At 50.5% G+C, this 10065-nt stretch overlaps 1 long non-coding RNA gene across 1 annotated transcript; it reads left to right on the top strand.

The window, feature by feature from the left end:
* Positions 1–1237: 1237 nt before the first annotated feature.
* LOC311157197 lies at positions 1238–1684 on the top strand. The gene is made up of 4 exons (XR_014616397.1): positions 1238–1272; positions 1375–1418; positions 1500–1540; positions 1636–1684. It is a non-coding gene; the product is annotated as an uncharacterized lncRNA (long non-coding RNA).
* Positions 1685–10065: the final 8381 nt, after the last annotated feature.

Below are 10065 nucleotides of genomic sequence, written 5' to 3'. Positions count from 1 at the left end.
AACCGGCACGGATTGGCACCCCCAGATGTCTGAGAGATAAGTAGAGGGCTAAGACCCACAGAGGGGATGAAAGTGGGGTGCTGGGTTGGGACCATCTGGGAGGGGTTTTTAAGTCGGCTTTGGAGCTGGAGGTGTCCATGAAGCGGCTCCTTAGGCCACCTCAAAGGAAAGTCTCACTTTTGATGACAGAGCTGAGGTGCGCAGGGCAGAGCAGTCCCGGTGTTTGGTGTCACTTGTCTATCGTGCATTCTGTGTTGTTTGGGTGTCTCGTGTCTTTTACCTTAGGCCCTTGAGGGGCCTTTCAGATACCTTTGCATCATTCTTAGCATCTCTGATCTCTGCATACTGTAGTCTGGCACCAATGCCATAGAACTTGTGACTTGTCAATGCAGGCAGGCATCAGAGTCACTTCTCTCTTCAGAAGCATCCGGTCAGATGTCTTCTCAGGTCTTGTTCTGAGCTGTACGGACAGCTGCGCTCCGCAAGGATCCATTATGGCGGATTAGGACTTGTTAGAATGTGAGGTCAGGTAGAGAATTCTGACCGTAGCATTCTCAGAAATGCATCTTTGCAGTTCTTGGAATAAATCATTCAGTTAGCATCTCCTTCCTCCAGGGTTCTCTGAGCCCCATCAGCTTGCTGTCATTCTCACCTCTGCCATCTCATTTTGCATTCTCTCAGTCTCTGCAGTCATTTTCCTTGCCAAGTGCTTTCTGTCCCTCTTGTGTGCCCGTTGTTTGTCCTGTCCTGTGTCACGGGTGTCTGCACAGGTTTGTGCCGGAGCTGTTCTGCCCTGCCCCATAGCCGGTGCAGTAGAAAAAATCCGGGGGACTTTCAGTTTGTAATGTGGGGTGTAGTTGGCCTCTAGATGGGTTTTGTAGATGGACCCAAGATATCTGGAGCTCTTAAGTTGTCCTGCACCCCTTTGACTTTTGTCTTAACTGTCATTCAGATGCAGATGGATAAAGTCCTGGGCAGACCGCCCCATCCTTGCTATGGGGATTCCCCTTAGCAGGTCAGTCAGTGTTTGTCTCTGCAGGGGGAGTGTCAAGTGTGACTCTGTTTACAGCACTGTTCTTTGCCTTTCTTTTTAGGAAGTCAAGGCAGAGAGCAGCAGTTAAGGCTGTATGGGCAAGGTGAGCATTGAGTAGCGTACAGAAGCAGTTGTTATTGCTGACGTTTCACTTTCTGGTGCAGCTCTAAGCATCTATTGTTTTTTTCGTTTTAGGTGGTCCACTTGCAATCCATCTGGGCGGAGCAAGCCCATGCCAGGTGGGTGCAAGCTTAAGGTATAGGTGTGGCACACTCGTCAGATTAGGGAGGTTTTTTTTTTCCCAGTATCTCAGCATGCTTTTCTACTTTGCTTCTTTGCAGGTGCTGTCACTGCCCTAGGCCTACCAAGGAACAGAGGAGAGCAGGTGAGTCGGTGTTTAGGCAGGTCGACTCATAAGTGAATATTATGCAGCAGCATGCCGAGCGTGTACCTGTTCTCTTTGCAGGGATCTTCCGGGAAGCCTCCCGAGTCAAATCAAGATTCGAGGTGAGCCGGGGCAGCAGTGCAGAGGAGTCCCGGGGATAACTCTTTTCATGGGCAATAATCACATTTTCCGTTTTGCCTTCGGTACCCCGAGGAAGTTTGTAGCCAAAGTTTGGAAACGGCAGCACCGAAGCACACGCGGAGAACCTCTCGACGTCCACATCCGACCGCCGACGGATTTCGTCCTCTCGTCTTCCAAAAGCTAAGTGTCGGGGCCAGCGGTCGGGGGGAGGGGAAAAACCTTTGCCATAACGGGGGGAAATCTGATGTCAGACTAGCAGAGAGGTCTGTAGCGGGCTAGGCCGTCCGGAGGTAAAGGGAGAGGGTTTGTCCTCAGCCTCAGCGGAGCCTTTGCCGGGCAGGGCAGTTCCGACCGACGTCCGCACGCTCGTGACCTTCGCGTCATCGGCCTCCTTCGACCCGACATCGTCACGGATCTTTCCCCCGAGGAGCTCACCTTCGGGGCCGGAGCCATAGCTGCAGCCACCCGGCAGTCTCTTCTTCCTTCTTATATTGCATGTACCTGTGTTGGTTTCTATTGTACTTACACTGTAGGTAACTGTGCCGCCTTATATTTTGTGTACTTACACTGTATGCTTCCACTGTATGTGCCGCCTTATATTTTGTGTACTTACACTGTAGGTAATTGTGCCGCCTTATATTTTGTGTACTTACACTGTAGGTAACTGTGCCGCCTTATATTTTGTGTACTTACACTGTATGCTTCCACTGTATGTGCCGCCTTATATTTTGTGTACTTATGCTGTATGCTTCCACTGTATGTGCCGCCTTATATTTTGTGTACTTACGCTGTATGCTTCCACTGTATGTGCCGCCTTATATTTTGTGTACTTACGCTGTATGCTTCCACTGTATGTGCCGCCTTATATTTTGTGTACTTACGCTGTATGCTTCCACTGTATGTGCCGCCCTATATTTGGTGTACTTACACCGTAGGTAACTGCGCTGCCTTATATTTTGTCTACTTACACTGTATGCTTCCACTGTATGTGCCGCTTTATATTTTGTGTACTTACACCATATGCTTCCACTGTATGCGCCGCCTATATTGTGCGTACTTATGTTGTACCACTTATGATCACAGCTGCCCTGCCCTGGCATGTAGTCAGTTAGGTAGAACAGCTATAAAAACTTTACTCTCTGTCCTCTATGGGATTTTGGGTAGAAAATTTATCGGGCCACAGGGGGGACAAGTCTCAGCCGTCAGACTGCCGCTCATTGATTGCTTTCTGTCATCTCACAGGTCCCGAGGAAACCGATTTCCCCAGAATCTGCCATCCGGCACCAAGGAGCGGCAGCCAGAAGACGCGTCGAAGCACGTTCTTCACCGTCTCCAGTAAGGGCCGCAGCGAGCGTGTAGGTCGGAAGAGCATTTGAGCATGTCTGTTTGCGTCTGCTAATGTTTGCATGTGTGAGTGCATGTGGACTGGATTAAACCTTGTGTGTATGACCTTTGCTTTTCAGGTTTTTCAACTCATTTTAAAATTTAGAATAAAAAATCCCCAGCTGGGGGGTTTTTTTTTTTTTTTCCCCCCGGCTGGGTTTTTTTTTCCTCGGTCCCGGCCGGTCCGCGAGGCGACGTTCATCGCCAAAGTTTGGGCACGGACCGTCCAGGGACCGGGGTTTTCGTCAGGCAGGAGGATGTTTCGGAGGCTCCCGTGAACCACGTTCCCGAGGAGCGGCGGGAAGGCGTGCCGGGGGTTAGCGGAGCGGCTGAGGTGTGAGAGAGGGTGGGTTTGTGTGTAAGCCGAAGGAAGTGTGTTTTCCTGCGTGTGTGTGTTGTAGGGTTCTAACCTTGTTTGACTTTTGCCTTTCAGGTTTTTCAACTCATTTTAAAATTTAGAATAAAAAATCCCCAGCCGGGGGGTTTTTTTTTTTTCCCCCCCGGCTGGGTTTTTTTTTCCTCGGTCCCGGCCGGTCTGTGAGGCGACGTTCATCGCCAAAGTTTGGGCACGGACCGTCCAGGGACCGGGGTTTTCGTCAGGCAGGAGGATTTTTGGGAGGCTCCCGTGAACCACGTTCCCGAGGAGCGGCGGGAAGGCGTGCCGGGGGGTTAGCGGTGCGGTCGAGTTGCGAGCGAGGCTGGATCCGTGTGTAAGCTGAAGGAAGTGTGTGTGTGTGTGTGTGTGTTGTAGGGTTCTAACCTTGTTTGACTTCTGCCTTTCAGGTTTTTCAACTCATTTTAAAATTTAGAATAAAAAATCCCCAGCTGGGGGGGTTTTTTTTTTTTTCCCCCCGGCTGGGTTTTTTTTTCCTCGGTCCCGGCCGGTCCGCGAGGCGACATTCATCGCCAAAGTTTGGGCACGGACCGTCCAGGGACCGGGGTTTTCGTCAGGCAGGAGGATCTTCCGGGAGGCTCCCGGGAACTATGTTCCCGAGGACCAATGATTACCAGTGTCTTATTTAGCAGTTGTAATGAGAGCAACGGTGAGTTTATGTGTAATCTGAGGGGGCTGTTAAAGGTAGAGCATTGTTTTCTGTGTGCCTTTGTTGTTCTGGGTTTCCTGTAACAATACATCATCCTGTAATGAAAATATACAAAAGGCTATTATATTGTGTAAATATGGGTTCTGTGTTGTATTGTTCTGTATTCTTCTGCATTTGCATTCTGTATATTGCTATTATATTGTGTAAATATGGGTTCTGTGTTGTATTGTCCTGTATTCTTCTGTATTTGCATTAGTTGCTGCATTTCCCTGTATTGCTGTCTATGTAAATTAGAACTTTTGCACTGTGTATATGGATTGTATCCGTACCTACATTTGTAGACAACATTTCCATGCATTTTGCCGAAGTGTAAATAAAATCATTCATTTAATAAAGTTCAATCAACCCTAATAAAGATAACCCCCACCCTCCCCCAACCCCGGCCGTCGCGTCCTTTCGGTGCGGTCGTGTCACTTCATTGCCCCCTTCCCTCCTTTTCCTCCTCCCTCTAGTCTTCTATTTCTAACTTACCATCTGTGTCTAACCCCTTGTTTCCGGTCCTCACCCATTCTAACTCTGTCTCTGCCTCTGTCCTTCCTTCTCTCTGTTTGTCCGTGTCACTATTTGTCTCTGACCGTATTTATCTTTCTCTCTCTTGTCTATACCTTGCAGCTTTTTTTCCCCCTTTTTCCCGGTAAAGGTAAGTAAGTCCTCTTTCTTCTTCTCCTATCTCTGTTCTCCTCTTTTTGGTTTGTCCGTTCTCTTCCTAATCTGTCTTTCCCTCTAGCCCTGTTTCACTTTAACTGTAACTCTAATTATTTTATTTTCTCTCTTGCTCTTGTCTTTCTTCAGTTTCTCACTCTCCTTTTCTCTTCCCCCTAGCTCCTCTCCGTTTTCAGTCTCTCTCTCCCCTTTTCTGTCTAACCTTCATCTTCCTTCAGTTATTAAACTCACCTTCTCTTTTCACACCCCTCACCTCCTTCAGTTTCCTTTCTGTCTCTGTTTCTTCTCTCTCTTTGTCCCATCTCCTTTTTTTGTCTTCTTGCCTTTCTCACTGTCTTCTCTCTCTTCCCTCTCTGTGTTCTCTCTCTCCTTACTCTGTCCCTTTTCTCTTCACCCTATGTCCCTTTTCTCTTCACCCTACGTCTCTCTTCTCTTTTCCCTTCACTCTCTGTGTCTTTGGTCTTCACTCTCTGTCTCTCTGTCCCTCTTCTCTTTGCTCCCTGTCTCTCTTATCTTCACTCCCTGTTTCTCTTCTCCTCAATCTCGGTCTCTTTGTCTCCTCTTCACTCTCTGTCTCTCTTCTCTTCACTCCCTCTCTTCTTCTCACTCTCTCTCTCTTTTATCTTCACTCTCTGTCTCCTTTCTCTCCTCCCTCTCTGTCCCTCTTCTCTTCACTCTCTGTCTAGTCTCTATCTCTTTTCTCACTCTCTGTCTCTCTTCTCACTCTCTGTCTCTCTTCTCTTCTCACTCTCTTCTTTGTCTTGTCTCTCTTTGTCCTTTCCCTCTTGTCTCTCTCTTCTCCGTCTCTTCTCTCCCTCTTCTTCTCACCCCTTTCCTCTCTCTCTCCCTCTCTCTCTTTCTAACTTTCCTTTCCTTTCTAGCTTTAGATTTAAAAAAGCAGCAGTAGGAATTTTCAGGCTCCCAGGGAGTAAAAGGAAAAAAAAAAAAAAAAAGCACTCCATTTACTCCCCGGGAGCACCAAAATTCCTACTGCTGCACCAGACATATAGTTTTTATTCTTTTTACATACAGGGTATAGGGATATCCAGCCCCCTCCCACCCCCACCTGACAGCTGTCAATCACCACCAGGTCCACACCCCCCTGTCAATCACTGCCCCCAGCCCACCCCCCTGTCAATCACCCCACCCCCAGACAACCCCCCCAGACACACCCCTGCCAATCACCAGGCCACACCCCCTGTAGGCCATGCCCCTGTCAATCACCAGTCCCCACCTCCACCACACCCCCTGTCAATCACCAGGCCCTGCCCACTGCCCCACCCCCTGCCAACCACCAGAGCCCCACCCCAGACATGCCCCCTGTCAGTCACCAGATCCCCGCCCCCAGACACACCCCCATCAATCACTGGGCCCCACCCCCTGCCACACCCCTGTCAATCACCAGGCCCCACCCCTGTCAATCACCAGGGCCCCACCCCCAGACACACGCCTGTCAATCACCAGGCCCCGCCCCCCAGACACGCCCCCTGTCAGTCACCCGGGCCCCGCCCCCAGACACGCCCCCTGTCAGTCACCCGGGACACGCCCCCTGTCAGTCACCCGGGCCCCGCCCCCAGACACACCCCCTGTCAGTCACCCGGGCCCCACCCCCCCTGTCACACCCCCTGTCAGTCACCCGGGCCGCACCCCCTGTCAATCACCCGGGCCGCACCCCTGGCAATCACCTGGGCCCTGCCCCCACCTGTCAATCACCCAGGCACCCACCAATCACCACCACCTGACACTCAACACACCACAGCAGACACACAGCACCCCCTGGTGTCCACCCACACACATTGCAGGAACAGCACCCCCTGCTGACAGCACCCAGAACTGGCACCACCATTGTGCTGCACACCACGTGACCACCTGGGAGCCGCCATCTTGGATCACAGGTAGCAGCACCCCCAGCATGTATTCTTCAGGACTAGGGGTGGGGCTAGCACCAGGGGTGGGGCCCAGGGTTAGGGGTTAGGGGTGGGGCCCAGGGTTAGGGGTGGAACCCGGGGATAGGGGTGGAGCCTGAGGTTAGGGTTAAGGGGTTAAGGGGTTAAGGGGTTAAGGGGTTAAGGGTTAGGGTTAAGGGGTTAAGGGTTAAGGGGTTAAGGGTTAGGGTTAAGGGGTTAAGGGTTTAGGGTTTAGGGTTAGGGTTAAGGGGTTAAGGGTTTGGGGTTAAGGGGTTAAGGGGTTAAGGGGTTAAGGGGTTAAGGGGTTAAGGGGTTAAGGGTTAGGGTTAAGGGGTTAAGGGGTTAAGGGGTTAAGGGTTAAGGGGTTAAGGGTTAAGGGGTTAAGGGTTTAGGGTTAGGGTTAGGGTTAGGGTTAGGGTTAAGGGGTTAAGGGTTAGGGTTAGGGTTAAGGGGTTAAGGGTTAGGGTTAAGGGTTAGGGTTAAGGGTTAGGGTTAAGGGTTAGGGTTAGGGGTTAAGGGTTAAGGGTTAAGGGTTAAGGGTTAGGGTTAGGGTTAGGGGTTAGGGTTAGGGGTTAGGGTTAGGGTTAGGGTTAGGGTTAGGGTTAGGGTTAGGGTTAGGGTTAGGGTTAGGGTTAGGGTTAGGGTTAGGGTTAGGGTTAGGGTTAGGGTTAGGGTTAGGGTTAGGGTTAGGGTTAGGGTTAGGGTTAGGGTTAGGGTTAGGGTTAGGGTTAGGGTTAGGGTTAGGGTTAGGGTTAGGGTTAGGGTTAGGGTTAGGGTTAGGGTTAGGGTTAGGGTTAGGGTTAGGGTTAGGGTTAGGGTTAGGGTTAGGGTTAGGGTTAGGGTTAGGGTTAGGGTTAGGGTTAGGGTTAGGGTTAGGGTTAGGGTTAGGGTTAGGGTTAGGGTTAGGGTTAGGGTTAGGGTTAGGGTTAGGGTTAGGGTTAGGGTTAGGGTTAGGGTTAGGGTTAGGGTTAGGGTTAGGGTTAGGGTTAGGGTTAGGGTTAGGGTTAGGGTTAGGGTTAGGGTTAGGGTTAGGGTTAGGGTTAGGGTTAGGGTTAGGGTTAGGGTTAGGGTTAGGGTTAGGGTTAGGGTTAGGGTTAGGGTTAGGGTTAGGGTTAGGGTTAGGGTTAGGGTTAGGGTTAGGGTTAGGGTTAGGGTTAGGGTTAGGGTTAGGGTTAGGGTTAGGGTTAGGGTTAGGGTTAGGGTTAGGGTTAGGGTTAGGGTTAGGGTTAGGGTTAGGGTTAGGGTTAGGGTTAGGGTTAGGGTTAGGGTTAGGGTTAGGGTTAGGGTTAGGGTTAGGGTTAGGGTTAGGGTTAGGGTTAGGGTTAGGGTTAGGGTTAGGGTTAGGGTTAGGGTTAGGGTTAGGGTTAGGGTTAGGGTTAGGGTTAGGGTTAGGGTTAGGGTTAGGGTTAGGGTTAGGGTTAGGGTTAGGGTTAGGGTTAGGGTTAGGGTTAGGGTTAGGGTTAGGGTTAGGGTTAGGGTTAGGGTTAGGGTTAGGGTTAGGGTTAGGGTTAGGGTTAGGGTTAGGGTTAGGGTTAGGGTTAGGGTTAGGGTTAGGGTTAGGGTTAGGGTTAGGGTTAGGGTTAGGGTTAGGGTTAGGGTTAGGGTTAGGGTTAGGGTTAGGGTTAGGGTTAGGGTTAGGGTTAGGGTTAGGGTTAGGGTTAGGGTTAGGGTTAGGGTTAGGGTTAGGGTTAGGGTTAGGGTTAGGGTTAGGGTTAGGGTTAGGGTTAGGGTTAGGGTTAGGGTTAGGGTTAGGGTTAGGGTTAGGGTTAGGGTTAGGGTTAGGGTTAGGGTTAGGGTTAGGGTTAGGGTTAGGGTTAGGGTTAGGGTTAGGGTTAGGGTTAGGGTTAGGGTTAGGGTTAGGGTTAGGGTTAGGGTTAGGGTTAGGGTTAGGGTTAGGGTTAGGGTTAGGGTTAGGGTTAGGGTTAGGGTTAGGGTTAGGGTTAGGGTTAGGGTTAGGGTTAGGGTTAGGGTTAGGGTTAGGGTTAGGGTTAGGGTTAGGGTTAGGGTTAGGGTTAGGGTTAGGGTTAGGGTTAGGGTTAGGGTTAGGGTTAGGGTTAGGGTTAGGGTTAGGGTTAGGGTTAGGGTTAGGGTTAGGGTTAGGGTTAGGGTTAGGGTTAGGGTTAGGGTTAGGGTTAGGGTTAGGGTTAGGGTTAGGGTTAGGGTTAGGGTTAGGGTTAGGGTTAGGGTTAGGGTTAGGGTTAGGGTTAGGGTTAGGGTTAGGGTTAGGGTTAGGGTTAGGGTTAGGGTTAGGGTTAGGGTTAGGGTTAGGGTTAGGGTTAGGGTTAGGGTTAGGGTTAGGGTTAGGGTTAGGGTTAGGGTTAGGGTTAGGGTTAGGGTTAGGGTTAGGGTTAGGGTTAGGGTTAGGGTTAGGGTTAGGGTTAGGGTTAGGGTTAGGGTTAGGGTTAGGGTTAGGGTTAGGGTTAGGGTTAGGGTTAGGGTTAGGGTTAGGGTTAGGGTTAGGGTTAGGGTTAGGGTTAGGGTTAGGGTTAGGGTTAGGGTTAGGGTTAGGGTTAGGGTTAGGGTTAGGGTTAGGGTTAGGGTTAGGGTTAGGGTTAGGGTTAGGGTTAGGGTTAGGGTTAGGGTTAGGGTTAGGGTTAGGGTTAGGGTTAGGGTTAGGGTTAGGGTTAGGGTTAGGGTTAGGGTTAGGGTTAGGGTTAGGGTTAGGGTTAGGGTTAGGGTTAGGGTTAGGGTTAGGGTTAGGGTTAGGGTTAGGGTTAGGGTTAGGGTTAGGGTTAGGGTTAGGGTTAGGGTTAGGGTTAGGGTTAGGGTTAGGGTTAGGGTTAGGGTTAGGGTTAGGGTTAGGGTTAGGGTTAGGGTTAGGGTTAGGGTTAGGGTTAGGGTTAGGGTTAGGGTTAGGGTTAGGGTTAGGGTTAGGGTTAGGGTTAGGGTTAGGGTTAGGGTTAGGGTTAGGGTTAGGGTTAGGGTTAGGGTTAGGGTTAGGGTTAGGGTTAGGGTTAGGGTTAGGGTTAGGGTTAGGGTTAGGGTTAGGGTTAGGGTTAGGGTTAGGGTTAGGGTTAGGGTTAGGGTTAGGGTTAGGGTTAGGGTTAGGGTTAGGGTTAGGGTTAGGGTTAGGGTTAGGGTTAGGGTTAGGGTTAGGGTTAGGGTTAGGGTTAGGGTTAGGGTTAGGGTTAGGGTTAGGGTTAGGGTTAGGGTTAGGGTTAGGGTTAGGGTTAGGGTTAGGGTTAGGGTTAGGGTTAGGGTTAGGGTTAGGGTTAGGGTTAGGGTTAGGGTTAGGGTTAGGGTTAGGGTTAGGGTTAGGGTTAGGGTTAGGGTTAGGGTTAGGGTTAGGGTTAGGGTTAGGGTTAGGGTTAGGGTTAGGGTTAGGGTTAGGGTTAGGGTTAGGGTTAGGGTTAGGGTTAGGGTTAGGGTTAGGGTTAGGGTTAGGGTTAGGGTTAGGGTTAGGGTTAGGGTTAGGGTTAGGGTTAGGGTTAGGGTTAGGGTTAGGGTTAG

This window comes from Fringilla coelebs (assembly GCF_963513975.1).
Source record: "Fringilla coelebs genome assembly, chromosome: 9".
Classification (NCBI taxonomy): domain Eukaryota; kingdom Metazoa; phylum Chordata; class Aves; order Passeriformes; family Fringillidae; genus Fringilla; species Fringilla coelebs.
The sequence above is the reverse complement of the archived record's forward strand: the minus strand, read 5'-3'. Positions and strand labels throughout refer to the sequence as shown.